At 37.6% G+C, this 19,035-nt stretch overlaps 1 protein-coding gene across 7 annotated transcripts in view; it reads right to left on the bottom strand.

Annotated features, from left to right (window-relative positions):
• Positions 1-19,035, bottom strand: part of NEK11 (NIMA related kinase 11) — a 254,435-nt gene that overhangs the window by 231,621 nt on the left and 3,779 nt on the right. The window lies entirely within an intron of this gene.

Genomic DNA, 19,035 nt, shown 5'->3' with positions numbered 1-19,035 from the left:
GACGCTTGATGACCCAGCTCTATATCTGGGCATACGATAGCAAGCTTCTCTCTATCTCTCCCAGCACCATAGGTAGCAACTGCCATGATTTCTGACCAAGAGTGACTTCACTCATAGAGAGTTTCAAATACTGTTCACTTTCCCTCACAGAAATACATAGTCCATATTTTAGGAGGCGGGACACCCATACCTTAGGGTAAGACTTAAGAATAATAAACAGTAGTCACTGCACAACAGATCCATCTGCTTCCCAAAAGAAACCATTAATGAAGATATCTGGAGACTTTCAGGACCCAACTGAAGGAATTTCCTGAGTGCCTTCACATCACTGACAGTGGCCAGGGAAAAAACACTAAGTGTGTTGGCCAGTGAGGTAGAAACAAAATTTTTTCAGTCAATGAATGAAGCTAAAGCCTGGAAAACTGAACGTCCCTCTGAAAATACTGAACTCCTAACATATCTAGGGAGACACTGTCTGCAAGGGCAGGAACAGGGGCAGCTATTCCCCCTGAGATCTCCCCATCCCATTTCCATGGCATTCATTCATCCAGTGTCAAAGCTCTTCTGCAGAGCAGAGAAAGATACACAATGAACAGACACAGAGAGAGATGCCAGCTGGAGATTTTATAAAAGTCTCCAGTGACCTCAGGGCAGTTAAATGAAGTTAAAGCCCTTCAGAAAAAAACTTGAGTGCCACTTCTCTGAACACACAGTCCTCCTTTTCCCCTGGCCCCAACTCTCCAGGGAAAAGGAACTGAATAACAAAAAGCATACTTGGTCTCTGTGCACTATTGCCCAGACACAGAAACATAAGCATACGGAAAAAAGGTTGTGTCCTTCTGCTACTAGAAAAACGAGCTTTAGTGATAGCTTTTGCTACAAAATTCCTTCTAATGCTCTTGTCTTGGGTGTTTCTGTCAGTCACTATTTTTTTTTTAAGATTTTATTTATTTATTTATTTGAAAGAGAGAGATAGTGACAGAGAGCATGAGTAGGGAGGAGAGGAAGAAGCAGGTTCCCCACTGAGCAGGGAGCCCAATGTAGGACTTGATCCCAGGACCCTGGGATCATGACCTGAGCTGAAGGCAGACGCTTAACCGAATGAGCCACCCAGGTACCCTGTCAGTCACTATTCACTATCATTTTAACACTAAACATAATACAATATACTAGTATTTAGCAGATAGACACAGCCCCACCCCAACCAATCCTCTTTCCATTTTATTTTGTTCCACAGCACTCAAATCATTATCTCTCATAGCACTACTCATTGTCTCTCTCTCCACAGCCTCCCCAGAATGATCTCTCCCCGAGAAGGTGACTCAGTGTGCTTGCTGCTTTATCCCATGCCTAGCACAGCACCTGATATTGTTAGCAAGCTACCCATTCACCAGAGATTGAAGGATGGTGTTCACACTGTAGGTTACTTAAGGTAAAGACTGCTTCCTGTTGCTGACCGAATGATTCTGTTACACTAAGTACTTGGCTGATAAAAAGTGGATCCCTTTATTTTTTTTTTCCTGAAGAACCTGAAGTGACAGATCTTCAAATCAAAAAAGTGATCCCTGGGGCACCTGGGTGGCTCAGTGGGTTAAGCCTCTGCCTTCAGCTCAGGTCATAATCCCAGGGTCCTGGGATCAAGACGCGCATCGGGCTCTCTGCTCAGTGGGGAGCCTGCTTCCCTCTCTTTCTCTGCCTGCCTCTGTGCCTACTTGTGATCTCTGTCTGTCAAATAAATAAATAAAATCTTTAAAAAAAAAAAAAAAAGTGATCCCTTCCCCACCAAGGGAAGAGGAAGATGTCATGGCTCTTCTGTCCTCAGGGGTGACATGGTCTGGCTTGTTTATTAAGATATCACCCTTGCCTGAAGATGGTCTTTCTGCTATGGCAGAAGTAAAGCAAGTTTAACCAACTTGGAGTGAGGAGGTGGCAGGGACAGGGTGCGATGCTGCCGAAGGGTACCTCTGATGGGTCATCTCAAACTATGGTTTCACATATTAGGGGGCACTCATCCCTGAGCCATTTTCAGCAATTCCATGTCCATCACATAGGTCCAGATGTTCTTCACTGGAAGAGACTCCTCTCCCTGCAGTTCCTCTAGGTTTATCTTTTGCATCAGGGCTTATCCTATAGTGGCCAAAATGGCCTTTTGTTCAGTGCTGCAGATTCATGAAGGGCTTCAAATGTTGACTGTTGACAAGAGTTCCAAGCCAGATTACACCCTCTGTTGCACAGACACACTGACGGATCAGAAAGATGTTCCCCATACAGCTTTAAAGGTCTTTCCCAATTCTGGAACTATAATACACTACATATTATAACTATAATACACTGGAAATTAAAATCTGTATTAATTCTGTAATTATCCTGGGAGCAATATAGTCACAGTGCATTGCATTTTTGCATATTAAATTTTTTGGTGTTAAATTTAAATTTAAAACACCCCCCCCTTTTTTTTTTGCCTGGTTTTACACAGTTTTATATTTAATAGACCTCAGAAGAATGAAAGAGACCCATATTTCTCTAAGCCTCTCAGAGACCCTGACACCTCGCACCCCATGACTTTTCTGATAGAGCTATTTGAGTTCACACCCTACTTTCAGCCCAAATGTCGTTCTCTGGAGGACAATGACTATAGCTGCTTCATCTCTTGGACAGCTATCAACTAGATGCTTGTTGAATGAACCTGCTCTTTGCCATTGTTATGGGCAGTAGAGAGTTAAGTTAGGTTAAATCTATGGCTTTTTCTTTCAAGAAAGAGCACACATACATCTTTGTGTACCCACAAATTAGGAAATGTCCATCAAATACAAAGATAACAAGAAAAACCAAACCATGCCAGTTAAAATTTTCTGAGGAAATGAAAAGATTTCCCCAAATTTATTTCTTAGCCAACTTCTGCTTTTCCTAGGAAGAAATTAGAAGTATATTAATGACATGTTTTTGGCCTTTTATTCATTTAACCAGTGATATTAAAATATTGGCAGACTGTAATTAAGTGAGGATGACATTATGAACCCTGAATTAATACTGTCATTGGAAACACTGTCGTGTATTAATAGTTCGTCTGCATGTTACATTACCACCATCTGCTGTTCATAACGGTCAGTTTCAAAATAGTGACTTTCCTTTATACTGCCCCTATTCAATCTTTTGTAAATTTAAATATCACATATGCTTAGGACCACTAACTTCAACATGCACCACAGAGTCCAACACGGGTAGTATTTCCTAAGTTGGGCTCCTTGCTACTCTAGGGCTAGTAAGAGTGGCCTGGAAAAAAAGGGAGTTCAGTGGTTGAACAAGTTTTGGAAAAGCTCTTGAAGCATCGTAATCTATGCCAGCAGATTTAAGTCTGTGATGAGTCCCTCAATGAAAAAAACAAAACAAAACAAAACAAAACTGGCTTCACCTTGTGGAACCAAGTGTTTCCTAAACTTGCTTAATCATGGATCTCTCCCTTTTTATACAGAACACCTATTAACATTTTCAAAGGTACCAGCATTTGGTGCTTCATAGCTATCAACGTTTCATTATATCAAATTGCCTACAAGTAAACTAGATAATTTTACGTGATATTTGCTTATAAATAATGTGCCACCAGATTTACACATATTTTCTTACATCACCTCCAGGAATCACAGGATGACAAAGTAACATTGTTGTCACTATCACTTCACAGAAAGTTATTTCAGAAAGTGAAAAATCATCCTGCCACTAGACCTCAATAACAAGTTTCCAGTGGTGCTTCTCAAACTTCTCCAGCAAGATACCTCTAATAGCAAAGAAGGATGAACTCAGACCCCTGAGATGGGACTGCCAAATGCAGGACATATCTCTGAAATCTCATGCTTTGTTTTTAAAATTCATTCAACAAATAGTGCCATGTTTGTGAAATGACAAATGTCCTGGATTATTCACTGCAGCAGGGTTTTTAATAACAACAACCCAAGTGTATATCAGCAGGAAAGTGAATACACTAAAGTAGAGCCATATAGTGGAATAGACTATACAGCTGTTAAAACAAAGAATGGGAACATTTTCTAATATTAACATGGGAAAAGCTCCAAGATACTCTGGCATAAGAAGAAAAGCATGAAATAGAGCTGTGTAAAATGTGAGTTTTTACCAGAAAAGGACAAAAATAAGAATTCCAGAGTTGCTTATATATGCATATGGCAACTCTGGAAAAATCCATAGGAAATTCTTAAGAGTGGTTACTTTTTGGGGAAGAAGATGGAACTCAGAAAAAGGAGGACAGGGATGAGAAGAGACTTTGAACAGTATACTTTTTGATATTTTTTGAGCCATATGAATGTGTAACCTAGTTAAATTATATTAAACATTTAAAATCATGTAAATTTTCACTCTGTGACATATTCACATATGACTTAATTTTTTTAAAAAAAATATCCATATATTTTTAGGCTAGTTAAAGTATATCCATATTTAAATTCCTGCTTGGTGCATCATCTGGAAAATCATATATATGTGGTTTAGTGTGAAAGACATAGGTTTAGGCCATTTAAGACTTGCTTGAACATACAGCCTACATTCCATTTGAAGAACCAACAACAACACATTAAAAAATCTGGAACCTCTTCTAAAAAATGCTTGCTTAACAGTTTGGGACTTTCATTTATAAGCTGGAGTTAGAACTCTGATGCACAAAATCAGTATTAACTTACTTTTAGAAGTGACCATACAGAAAATGGCACAAAACTAAAATGGCAACCCCAAGTGTGAAGTGTCACAGATTTCTATTATTTTCTATTTATTTCTATTCAGATTTTTTCCATTCTTCCATGCCAGAGTGTTCAAGGGCAAAGTAAACCCCAAGGGCAAATCTCTGCTTTACAGCCCAAAGTAAGTGGAATTTCAAACTCTCCCAAGTTTACTCAATGCATTTTTAAAAGCTTGGTGATGATTTAAAAAATAGGAATAGCACATCTAGCTTAAGCCAAAAATTTCCTATTATACTTCTTGAATTAAAAGAATTACAATTAGGCTTCTTTTGGTTATACTTTCATAGTACTTTGATTAAAATGCTTTCTATATATATGAAAAATGTGCCATTTATTTATATTAAAGATATGATCTAACAAATAAAATACAACACAAATATAACTCTAATGGAACAACCAAGTGCAGTATGACTAATGTCAATAAAACATACTATAGGTACCCGCATTTTATACCCGAAACTATTCTGAGGACAAGTTTCGTATCCTTGTTTACTTCCTAAAAGTGGTTTAATAAACCAACAGTGCCCTAAATGTCTCCAAAATTCTTTTAAACTGAAATTTTATTTCTAGGTGTAAAAAAGGTCAGAATTAAAAAGATAAACAGTATGACTAGATGAACCAATACAGCCCAAGCAGCAGGGAGTTATCTGTTATTGCTTTCATTGGTTCTGATTCTGTTTCAGAAGGCTGTTCTCTCTGGAATCCTTCCAGAGAAACAAACAGGCAGTGGTGAGCGTGTGGACTTCAAACTCTACTGCAATCTCCAGATGATCTGCTGGATATTCATAAGTGGCAGAATGATTCTACCTTTAGGTCTTAGGTTTTATTGCAGTTGTAATAATGAGTAATGAATAATTGATCACTGGGTAATAAATTATTCAGGCAGGCACACAGTTTCCAAGGAATCCTGGAGTGAGTCTAGCTAATGGCATAACACAAGCCAGCGGCAGCTGCCGAGGGGACACCCCACAATTACCCCACGCTGCAGAGGCATGGGTATAGTTAGTGTTTCTCAGTGTGGGCTTTTCAACGAGGGGCCATATTAATGCCTTCTGAATTTTTATAAAGTAGAAATCCCCAGAGGATACTCTAGTGTCTAAGTGTGATTATGAAATACTGAGTGAGCCCTGACTTCTTCATCCAACAAAGAAGGATATTTGTTATCAGCTGAGTACAGCCTTTGCTGCTGAAATTACTGTTGAACCAAAAAGCTGTAAAATCAAGAAGGTATGTCTAAACACACACACACACACACACACACACACTTGTGTGTGTAAACATATATTTTTCGTGTGTATGTCTGTATATACATACAAACAGAGTTTTTATGATTATGCCAGCAAAATAATGCCAATATAAGTTTTACCTTGAGAAAATTATCTGCTTTTCTGTTTTCAAAAACTTCTGAATGTAATTCACCCATATGAGCTCAAAACTCAACTTCTTTAAACATAGTAAGGCTTGCTAAAAGTCACCTACAGATACATATCAAATCTCATCCATATCAAATATCCAAATGTTTTTCTTCTCTAAATATTGTTAAATAGCCTTGCAAATCACATCTGTCATTGATTCTTCTTACAGCTTTCCTTTGTAAAAACAATTCTAAAAATAATAAAACTTCTCATTAAAGCTCAATAATCATTGTACTGAAATATCTTTGAAAGAGAACATGAATTAAAAGCAGCTGATCAGGGGCGCCTGGGTGGCTCAGAGGGTTAAGCCTCTGCCTTCGGCTCAGGTCATGATCCTAGGGTTCTGGGATCGAGCCCTGTGTCAGCCTCTGTGCTCAGCGGGGAGCCTGCTCCCCGCGCCCCCACCCCCCACCCCCCACCCTGCACCCCCCCACCCACCGCCGCCTCTGCCAGCCTCTGCCTAATTGTGATCTCTGTCTATCAAATAAATAAAATCTTTAAAAAAAAAAAAAAAAGGCAGCTGATCAACAAATGGCAAATCTAATTTTGTAAAAAGTAGAGTGGCTGATCTTGTCCCCAAATCCACAGTATCTACATTTGTGCAAGGCCACGGAGATGAGAAAGAAGGGAGTGAGGCAACAGAGAGCTACTAGACCAAAAATCTCCTCCAATTTTCCCTAATGGAAGGCAAAGAACCTAACTAGGTTTTTAAGGGTTTCTCCAAATTAAAACTAATAGAAAAGTGGAAATGTCAATCAAGCTTTAATGAAAATGCTGAGTGTCCACCATTTATGGGAGAAGTTGAGGAAGCTGACACCCAAAACCATTCTTTTATTTTAATTTTTTATTTAAATTCTATTTAAGTATTATTAGGTAATTATTAGGTAATACATATTGCTCAAGTTTCAGGGGTAGAATTTAGTGATTCATCAGGTGCATATAACACCCAGACACATTCTAATCAAAGCTTCAATATTATAAATTTTCTACTCTTAGAAATTTGGAAACCTAGAACACATGACAAGAGGATCAACATACAATTTAAATTTCCTTCCTCGCTTGCTCAATAAAGGTCATGAAAATCAAGGCCTATAATTTTTCTCTGAACAAAAAAATAGAAGATTGACTGGTCTGAATCCAAAGATTAGAAAGCAACATTCAGCTTAAACTATCAAATTTCATGATGATTATGACTAGCAACTGCAAAATCAACCAGTTTAATAATCTGAGAGGCTTTCATATATCATAGTCCAGGTTTTATATTTTAAACACATTTATTAAGGTAAAATTGATATATCATATACTACACATATTAATATATATAATTTGATAAATTCTGACATATGGATATGACCATGAAACCATCTCCACAATCATGATAATGAGCATACCATCATCTTCCAAAGTTTCCTCATACCCAGAGTTTGCTTTTTCAATAACTAAAACTTCAGGTGGGTTTTCACATAATTACTAAATAAAAGCACTGCTATACCAAGTATGTCCTACTGAGGTAGGACAAGGGTGTGTCAAAGGTTTCATAACTGTTCATTCATACTTATAAGTATCAGGTAATAGAGGCCATGAAAGCAGCTGAGAAATAAAAAGGGATTATGTTCTTATTAATGTATGGAATAGAAATTCAATTTCATGGTATTTTAAAGCAATGAATGTCATATAACATTAACTGCTTATTTTTTTTAATTTTTTATTTTTTATAAACATCTATTTTTATCCCCAGGGGTACAGGTCTGTGAATCGCCAGGTTTACACACTTCACAGCACTCACCAAAGCACATACCCTCCCCAATGTCTATAACCCCACCCCCTTCTCCCAAACCCTCTCCCCCCAGCAACCCTCAGTAACTGCTTACTTTTAATATTACATGAAATTATTTATACAATATATAATTAGTGTAGCATACAAACTAACTTTTGGAACTTTGTGGTGTCAACTGTGTCTATTTCCCATATAAATAGAAACTTACAAATCACTAGTTCCAAATCATTACAAATCATTAGTTCCAAAAACAAGCTTAGAAATAACTGGTCAAGAAACTAATAGTAACATAAGGGTTGTGTACTTTTAAGTCATGTACATCACTCTAAATTCACTACTTAGAAAGGGATGTCATGGCAACTCAACTTTTTTCCCCAGGAAAATTGGCTCAAGAGTAATAAAGAGACCCCAAAACTAATTTTAACCTGAGAGCTTTCCACTTTCTCATTTCTCTGAGGTTTACATTATAGATGTATCTCATTCCAAGTTCTTTAAAGGTGGATGATAATCACAATGCGAATTTTCAGTTCAAAATAATTATAAGGGTTGTGCTAACTAAAATTGCCCCCAAGTCAATGCATGTGTCAAAAAAGGAACCAGATCAGTTCAGAAAGGGAAAAACTAAGAAAAGAAGAAGCCTCCCTCAGCTGATCCTGTTTCAGTAAGTGACAGATACAGAGGAATCACCTGCTGTGTGTCAGGCAGAGAGCTGGGCAGCTTGACTCACCAAAAGCTACCGGAGAAAAGTCTCATAAGAGGCTGCTTGAAAAGAACCAAAACCCAAGAAGGGCTAGTTACAGATTACATTTAAGGTTATCATGCTTGCTTTGGGTAAATGAATTAAAGTTAGAGATTAAATATTGAAAAATATTCTGAGAGCAACCATTAAAAACCCTGGATTTGGTTACCGAGGTTCCTCTGGAATCCATTAAAAATCAGCTGATCTCCCTGAAAAAAAGTCCTTTTTGATTGGGCGGTGGGGGGGGGGGGAGTTGAACTATACTGTACATATAAAGTTTTGTTCTTACATATTATTCACTCATTCTTAAAATATTTTACTTATTGGGGATGCCTGGGTGGCTCAGTCAGTTAAGCATCTGCCTTCAGTTCAGGTCATGATCCCAGGATCCTGGGATCAAGTCCCTCATCAGGCTCCTTGCCCAGCAGGGAGCCTGCTTCTCCCTTTGCCTGCTGTTCCCTCTGCCTGTATGCTCCCTCCCTCCCTCTCTCTCTCTCTGATAAATAAATAAAATCTTTTTTAAAATTTCACTTATTGTTTAAATGAGACAAAATAACATTTAAAAAATAGGCTTACACAAATCTTATATTTTAAAAATTTGTGGTAGTCAACAATGACAGTGTAAAGGGACCAGCATATCCAATTACATTTTTAAATTATTATTTATCAAAATAATTTAGATATGCCCCCATCTCATCCATTTAAATGAATAATATTCCTTATTTCCAAGGGCATTATTCAGTATTGGCAAAACCATTAGCTTGCCTGCTCACAAATCCAACAAAACAATACATCAGAAGAACAGAGTGAAATAAGCAAAGAATTTAAACAGTCTAAAAATCTAATAAATATACCATACTCGCTTACACTCTTTTCCTGTCAATAATTATTCTGTGGGGTACCTGGGTGGCTCAGTGGGTTAAGCCTCTGCCTTCAGCTGGGGTCATGGTCCCAAGGTCCTGGGATTGAGTCCCGCATCAGGCTCTCTGCTCCTCGGGAAATCTGCTTCCCCCCAACCCCCACGCCTGCCTCTCTTCCTACTTGTGATCTCTCTGTGTGTCAAATAAATAAATAAAATCTTTAAAAAATCTATCTGTGGTATTTTCAATAATTCACTTCTATTTTCTTTCAAATAATAGCAATGCAAGAAAAAAGCATTTTTAAAAAGGCTTTTTGTGAGCTGTTTTTCTTCTTTCTAAATGCTTCTTGGTGATTCAGTCTTCAAAGCAGGCTTTTGCCCAAGCCAAAATGAAACAGGGGTTTCCTACATCCTACTCATCCTAAAATATTTTATTTATTAGTCATGTCTCATTGGTAAATATTAAAAACCACAAAAGCAGCACATGGCTTCTTCTATGCTAATACATGCAACAAAGCAGCCTCAGGAAAATGTAAATCATTTACCCCCAAATGTCGACTTCATTACCATGACTGAGGTAAGTCAAAGTAACTGTGCACCCTTGCGTTTTATTCTCTCTTTTTCCTTTCTATCTCCCGAACCGTAAATGTTGTAAGATGGCCAGAAGCTCAGGGGCTTGACTTTATTACAGATAGAGAACCGGTGGTGAAGCCCAAAGTGAAGTCCAAGTTCAAATTAACCCTTCCCACATTTACCTACCAAGAACTGATGCACATGATCCTCCAGAACATGAGCTGTTTTAAAAGAAATTTTAATATGCTCTCATATTATAATCTCTCTCAAAAGAGCAAAGATTTTAAGGAAGAAAGAATTGATCACTACAATGAAAACGGTTTTCTGGCAGGGCAAAACAGAAAGAAATCATTAGCTTCCTCCCAATTGTTTTCATAACTCCACCACACAACCACTGAATCCTATTAAACTAACTCAGCCTAATCAATAACTGGTCCTCCCATCACAGATACCCACTGGGGAGAACACCTGGTCATAATATAGAAATAACAGCTTTAATAAGAGTACATAAAATAAGCTCAAAGTTGGACTCATTAAATCCATTAATGTTTTGTTTAGAATGAGTCAAAAGTGAAAGGAAGGATATGTTAAAATGATCAGATCAGACAGAAAATCTGTAAGTAGGTGTCAGTAGGTGCAATATATAAACACTAGCTTTAAAGAATGCTACCAGCTATTACATAGCAGAAAATTACTCTCACATTCTGAGGCACGGGAAGCTTGTTTCAAATATTACAAAAATCTACACATTCAGGTAAGAACTACTTCTCATTTTTAATTATTTTTTGACACTGTCAGGCTTCTATAATCAATTTATTAATTTGCTAAGAGGAAAAATGTCCCTTTTTATAAACAGTGAAAATTTATACACATAAAGGAAGGTTTTTACTCTGGAAAACAGAATTGAGGTGCCTCAAAAAGTTGAAAATAGCTACCCTACGACCCAGCAATTGTACTTCTGGGTATTTACCCCAAAGATACAAATGTAGTGACCTGAAGGGGCACATGCACCCCAATGTTTACAGCAGGAACATCCACAATAGCCAAACTATGGAGCGAGCCTACATGTCTATAAACAGATGAATGGACAAAGATGTGTATGTATATATACAATGGAATACTATGCACCTATCAAAAAAAATCCCCCGAAATCTTGCCATTTGCAACAAGGTGGCTGGAACTAGAGGGTATTATGTGAAGCGAAATAAGTCAATCAGGGAAAGACAATTATCATATGATCTCACTGATACGAGGACTTTGAGAAACTAGACAGAGGATCATAAGGGAAGGGAGGGAAAAATGGAGGAAGATGAAACCAGAGAGGGAGAAAAAACCATAAGAGACTCTTAATCTCACGAAACGAACTGAGGGTTGCTGAGGATTGGAGGGTAGGGATAGGGGCTGGGTGATGGACATTGGGGAGGGTATGTGCTTTGGTGAGTGCTGTGAATTGTGTAAGACTGATGAATCACAGACCTGTACCCTGGGGCAAATACTACATTATATGTTAATTTTTTTAAAAAAAGGAAGGAAGGAAGTCTTTTCAAGTTCATTCCACACAATATGAAAACTGATTTCTTTACTCCTCACTATGTCAAAAATAAATTTGAAAATGGATGAAGTCCTTTTTTCCTAATTATAACTGAGCATATCAGCAAATGTGGCCATAATTCATAAATGGCCTAAATATGCCTCAGTGGAATGGCACAGAATGCCCACCATTTCTCAGTGATTGAAGCTTGGTTCTTCATTAGTTTTCCAGGGTTATACCACTGTCAGAAACGATATGCTGGAAAAATCGTTATATTAAACCTCTGAGCATGCTGAAAGGTACAATACTTTTTTATTTCTACTTCAAAAAGGTTACCAGAATCATATCCAACAAGAGGGAACTAACTGATATCAATACCATACAATGGACTATTATGTGAGGATTTAAAAATGACACTTTTAAGAGTACTTAGTAACCTGGGAAAATATCTATATTTTAGTGCTTAAAAAGAAAAAAGATGGAAAATTATGCATACACCGAATGGAACTATCCTCCCACCCTTTTGTCTAGTTCAGTGATCCTCAAAGTATAGTCTGTAGGCCAGCAGCAACAGCTGGTAGAGATGCAAATTCTCAGGCCCACCTAGACTTGCTAAATCAGAAACTCCGGGAGTGGAGCCCCGCAATCTGCATTTTAACAGCCCTCCAGGCAATTCTGATGCCTAATAAAGTGAGAAAACCATGGGCTCGTTCTTAATCATCCTTCAGGTCTCGGTGGAAATGACACATTCTCAGGAAGCCGTGCCTCGTCCAGCACCATGCTGCCAGCTTCCATGGGTCTATCACACTTCGCAGCAACCAAGACTTTCCTTTTACAATGGATATGGCAGCTTATAATCACTTTTACTCTTATGATTATACAATTAGTGTTCTTCTCTTCCACTAGACCAGACATTCCAAAGTCTAGCTGCACATTCAAATCACCTGGAGGCTCTCAAAAATCCAGATGCCTATGGTGTGGCCCAACTAAAACAACGTACTGGGGTATGACTTGAATGTGTATTTTTAAAATACTATGATTCCATTTTCTGGCCAAGGTTGAGAACCACCTGACTCCTTGAAGAGTAGGTGATCAGCAAATACTGATCAATGGTCGTTGAATGAACATGTGGAGGGTTTTTTGTTTTTATTTTTATTTACTCTGGGGGTGTTTTTTTTTAATCTTATACATGGCACAAAATATCAAATGTACACAAAGTGAAAAGTAAGTCTCCTTCAGTCTCATCTCTGAGGGAGCCATAGTGACCAATGCCATATGTTTCCTTAGAAGGAGTGAATAAATATTTGTCAACACAGAGAGAGACCAGAAGTTGGATAGCAGGATTATAGATTATTTTCCCACTTTATGCACCCTTGCACTTTTATAAAATGTATGCATATGACTTTCATTATAGGAAAGGAGGTACTGTAAAGATAACTGAATGTATGAGCATCCCAGAGCTATTCCAGAGATACACCTTGGGTCTGACAGTTCTGAGAAAAATGGTCATTTTGGAACAATGTTCCCTGTCATGAGGAAGAGATCTTCTATTTGGCTTAAGCAAAAGGTCTAATTATTCCCCTTACATCATTTTGGTTACATTTTCACCTCTGATAAGATACTCAGCTTCTCCAGAACTCGCATCAGAAAATGGTGGAAGGGCACGTGAAAAGAGATACTACTCATTCTAGGCCCTGAATTAAAAAATGGCATCATGGGCACCTAGGTGGCTCAGTAGGTTAAGTGCCTGCTTTCAGCTCAAGTCATAATCCCAGTATTTTGGGATCGAGCCCCGAATCAGGCTTCCTGCTCAGCAGTGAAGACTGCTTCTCCCTCTCCCCCTGCCTGCTGCTCCCCCAGCTTGTGCTCTGTCAAATAAATAAAATCTTTTAAAAAAAAAATGGCATTATGATTTACAGATCTGTCTTGTCTGAATTTAGTTAACATGAGCCCCTACCAACACTGACCATCTCTAGGTATATTAAGATGAAAAATTGAAGACCGGATCCTAGTGTGGTGCTTTAATGATCGTTCTGTCCTTCAAAGATCCTGACCCCCTTAGCCCCAGCCCCACTGACAACTGTATCTCAATAGAACATTCTGGAACTGGGCCATAAGTTTAAGATGCTCTCAGGAGAGACTGGACTTAACAGAGCTATCTGACAATAATGGACCCAGACTATTGTTTTATTTATTTATTTTTTATTTATTTATTTTTATTATTGTTGTTCCCCCTTTATGACTTCTCACCTCCCACACTCTTAGAGTCTAAGGACCTCTCCCCTCTGCTGTCAGTATGACTAATTCTACCAGCAATTCTTAGCCTTGTCTCCTCCATTCTGTTTCTATGTCTGAGTGGGAAATATGTCTGTTAGGACTTCTAAAAATCTGCTCTGCTACAGGCCCAAAAGCTCTCCCAGGAGGCAAGGGCCCGGGTTTGAGGACATTTCTCTAAAGACTTGGTAAATCTTCCAATTTAACTACAGTCCTTGTCTGCTGTAGACATTTGATACTGAGAAGAAATGCTTTGTGGAGAGAGAAAGTATTTCCACGATAACCATGTTGACATACTTAGGCAAAGGCCAATGTGTCCGTACACAATTAAAGGAGGAAATATTTGGATATTTACATGGACAGGACCAAGGGGGAAAAAATGAAAGCTCTTGATAATGCACAGAAACTAGTAAAATAAAGACCATAGGTAGCTAGGAAGGGATCTGGACAGTGGCCAACATCTCTGAGAGCAACCCGCCACACAGATGTTTAAACATACTGTTTGCTAGTTGTTTTATGTATGTTAATTGCATCTTTCTTCTACACTGGAAACTCCTGTGGCCAAGCCTTTGTTTGCTATTGCTTCAGTCTCCTCACTGGTTCTTAGTACAAAGCAAAGCTTTAATACATAAATATTTAGGAGTTGACAAAAAGACTAGCACAAAACCAACTCTAAATAATAATGTCACTGTATTTTAAGTTGATGAAATTTAAAACACAATTATAACCAGAATTCTATGCTGATAAGATCAATGTTGAAATTCATTGCAACATGGCTATGATTAATCATGTATAAGTAATCATGTAAAAGTTTCATCGTGTATCTTAGGCCTACTTCCTTAAGCCTACTTAAGCCTACTTCCTTAACAACTCTTTTCTATTAAGTTACAAGCACTATGCTAAGGGCCAAAGAACTTTTTAGCTCATCCAAATCTGTGGGTTTGTTTAAGAAAAAAGTCTGGCAGCTTAACAAAAATATAAATTAAATGTATGAAGTAGAATTAGAACAGTATTTACAAATATGAGTTAACATTATCATATCCTCACATTCATTAGACCAAAATTTCTATAATTATGAAAGAAAATATTCTCAAATATTGTTTTATAAATTTCATAATGCAGAATAAAAGAAAAACCTTTATGCCATTCAAGATTCATTTTAAGTTCAATTTTATTCTACTGTGATAATTAAAAAAGGAATGACAGATCTTTATGCCAGAAAGAATTTTCTCTCAAAACACACATTAATCAAAGGTCACGTCTGTAGCTTTTTTCTAATTCCATAGCTAATGCAGAAAATCAATAAAAATATAAAAGAATGTGGTATTTGCATTGTAATTAAAATACACAAATTCACAGTATATGAAAAATGTCAATGGTGGAGTGATGCCCCCAAGTGGCATAATGATAAATTGCAATGCATTGATGGAAAAGAACAGCCATTCCTTCTTGTCAAAATCTTTCATTAAATCTAAAAGTGCCTATTACATAAACCTAGATTTCACACGGGCTATTAAGTGTCTGCGGGCCATCTCAGACTCACGGTATATATTAAATTATATATACTTTCCTTATAATCTTAAAATATTAGAGGAATGTCTACAAAACAATAGAGTCAGATCTTCTCTGATCTATTAAGGGAACAGCATTCAAAAAATTATAGATATATTTTTAGAAAGTATTATTTTCTGGATTCCTGGGTGGCTCAGTCAGTTAAGTGTCTGCCTTCAGCTCATGTCATGATCCCAGGATTCTGGGATCGAGTCCTACCTCAGGCTGCCTGCTTAGTAGGGAGTCTGCTTCTCCCTCTCCACCTGCCACTCCCCCTGCTTTGTGCTTTTTCTGACAAATAAATAAATAAAATCTTAAAAAAGAAAAAGAAAGTATTATTTTCTACCCATCTCTGACATTAACCAATTCCCTATGTTTATGGCCTAGCGTGTAAAGCACAATTTAAAATCTTAACTAATCAAATTGCTCGGTGAATGGGTGGTACTAATTAATGTTCTTTGCTCACAAACTGAAGATTCAACTATCAACATTCTGGGGAAAGAATCTAAAAAAGTAAGAGTTTAGTTTCCTGCCTCTGTACATGTTTTAAACATAATCATTGATGAGGTGCTATCTTATGTAGCTAAAAGGTCAACATTCTGAGGAACAATTGCTTTTGGAAAACCATAGAGATAAAAAAGAAGAGATGCCAACAGAATTGCTACAATCTCAAGAAAGATCCTTGAATAAGGTTTTAAAATCACGTGCTAAGATCAGGTTGTTTTGAGAGATTTTTCTCTTAAAAGTAAAATGCAGGGTGACTGGGTGGCTCAGTGGGTTAAAACCTCTGCCTTCGGCTCAGGTCATGATCTCAGGGTCCTGGGATCAAGCCCCGAATTGAGCCCCGCATGGAGCCCCGCATCAGGCTCTCTGCTCAGTGGGAGGCCTGCTTCCCCTTCTCTCTCTGTCTGCCTCTCTATCTGTGATCTCTATCTGTCAAATAAATAAATAAAATCTTTAAAGAAAAAAAAGTAAAACTGCCACTTAATAGAGTGTGCCAATTTCAGTTATTGGGTGATGACTAAAGTTTTATTAGGCTTCCTTTAATTATTCCTTTAAGTTAGATTATTTACAAATAAGATGTATCTCAACTGCTATGAATGATATCCATAAGGTAATATGATAATATTCTCTATTTTATCCATCTATTTACAGATAAATTTATAAGGTCTTCCCTGGTGGTCTAGTGGTTAGGATTTGGTACTCTCTTACAAATAAATGTATATCTATTTATAAATATATCTTATATTTATATATTGTATATTCTTTATAATATCTATCTTGATATTTTATACATGTAGATAGATAGATATCTTATTTAACCCTATTACAATCCTATGAAGTATTATATCCATCTTACAGATAAGAAAACTGAAGCTCAGATTAGAAAAACTGCATAAACTTAATCTTCTGGTTAAGAGTAAGATTGGCGGGGCACCTGGGTGGCTCAGTGGTTTAAAGCCTCTGCTTTCAGCTCAGGTCATGATCCTGGGGTCTTGGGATCAAGTCCCGCATTGGGCTCTCTGCTTCAGAAGGGAGCCTGCTTCCTCCCCTCTCTCTCTCTCTGCCTGCATCTCTCCTACTTGTGATCTCTGTCTGTCAAATAAATAAATAAAATTTTTTAAAAAAGTAAGATTGGCTGGGGCACCTGCATGGCTCGGTGGGTTAAAGCCTCTGCCTTCAGCTGAGATCATGATCTCGGGGTCCTGGGATCGAGGCCCGAGTCGGGCCCTCTGCTCCACAGAGAGCCTGCTTCCTCCTCTCTTTCTCTCTCTCTGCCTGCCTCTCTGCCTACTGGTGATCTCTACCTGTCAAATAAATAAATAAAATCTTTAAAAAAAAAAAAAAAAAAAAGAATAAGATTGGCTTTATATCTTGACCTGTTCACCTCCAAAGCATCTGGTCTTCACTGTAATAAGTTACAGCCTTCCTTCTACCATTCTAGAATTTTGTGAGCAGCCATAGCCATGATTCCTCATGATTTTAGCAGAGAGTTCTAAAATCAATTGATCTAAAATCAAATGTCTGCAAATACAGGCAGGTAGTAGAAAGGTGTGATATAGCTGTGTGAAGACACAGTGAAGAGTGGCAACACATGGCTAATTAAAGAGCACAGGGTCTAACTAAGGGCGGGGGGGGGAGTGGTTGCTACCCATCTCCAGCCCATATGTTAGCAAATATGACCAAATCTTTTGGTTTGGTTTTCTCCCCCAAGAGAAATGAAAAGCTCTATTTTTATGAGACTGCTCATCTTTAAATAGTGGCAATTAACTTAGACTAAAAAAGAAACAATATTCAACAGGCTAAACAAAATACATCTGAAGGCTGAATGTAGCCTATATGTAATATGTTATAGAGATTCTGATGAGAATGATTCTACACTTGACTTTCTGATATCAAATAACTTGTCAGTTATCCTCACTGTTGGATTCATTCCACACATCTAGCCTTCATCTGCCATATTCAGCTTAATTTAGGTGTTTTCAGACTAGTAGTGCAAGTGCAGGAAGTTATTGACAAATCACTTCCCAACCAACCAGCCCCCTCCTCTCTCATTTCTCTCCCTCTGCTCCCCAACAGCTACACACTTTACTCACCCATCATCTCAAGTCTGAAGCTTTCAAGTTTGTTCTTCATGTACATTATTTTACATCCCTTTGTTCAACTTTTTAGCCCTCCTGTGAATTCTCTTAAAATTCTTTACATTCCTTACTCACTGAAGAAACCAAAATTGATATAGTCTTTATGATCAGGGATAGAAGCAGAAAAATGTTCACCATTAGCCCAGAAGGCTGATCTATAGCCTGCATAGTTCCAATAAGGATCAAATACATACTGGTTGCTACATTCTTATAAAGGGTCTCATGACTGCCTGTTTATCTCACTGATGATTAATATCAAGCTGAATGATAAGCACCAGAGAAATCTTGCAAAAGTAGTTTAACAAGTAGAAATTTGAAGAAAACATGTATGATCTAATACTCCCTGCACATCCCCTCCCCCTTGAACACTAACCATATAACCAGCGGCTTCATACAGTAAAACTGAAGCTCTTTCTGCCCATGGGTCCTATCCCTGTGTTAAAATAAAAGCACCTTTTTGCACTGAAAATGTCTCAAGAATTTTTTCTTGACTGTTTGCTCATCATTGTAGTCCCACATCATTTACAATGTGATTTTTACTAGTTCTGGGTCAGATTTAGGTCTCACTCTCAATGTTTCCAAAAAGGTACTCTAGTAATTTTCAGAAATTTATCATCCTGTTCTACATGGCTGGAATCATACCTATAGGATTTATGGAAAAGAATTCTTTTTGATAGGAGCCATGAAGCATGCTCTAAGGACACCAGAGAAGTGCTAGCGTTGTCACCATTCTTCATGTAGTAATTTATTGAAAACTACAAATTCTAGATAATTACTTCTTAAAATTCTAGACATAGAGACCATTTAAAAAGTTTATTTTGAGAATAAGATAGTAGCACCAACATTTACCTTTATCATTCCTATGTAATATTAAGAAGTAGAAAATGTTTATCACACTGATTTTAAGTCTAATGGGCAAAAGCTCAAAG

Source organism: Mustela lutreola, chromosome 2, assembly GCF_030435805.1.
Source record: "Mustela lutreola isolate mMusLut2 chromosome 2, mMusLut2.pri, whole genome shotgun sequence".
Taxonomy (NCBI): Eukaryota; Metazoa; Chordata; class Mammalia; order Carnivora; family Mustelidae; genus Mustela; species Mustela lutreola.
This window is presented reverse-complemented; position numbering and strand designations above follow the sequence as displayed.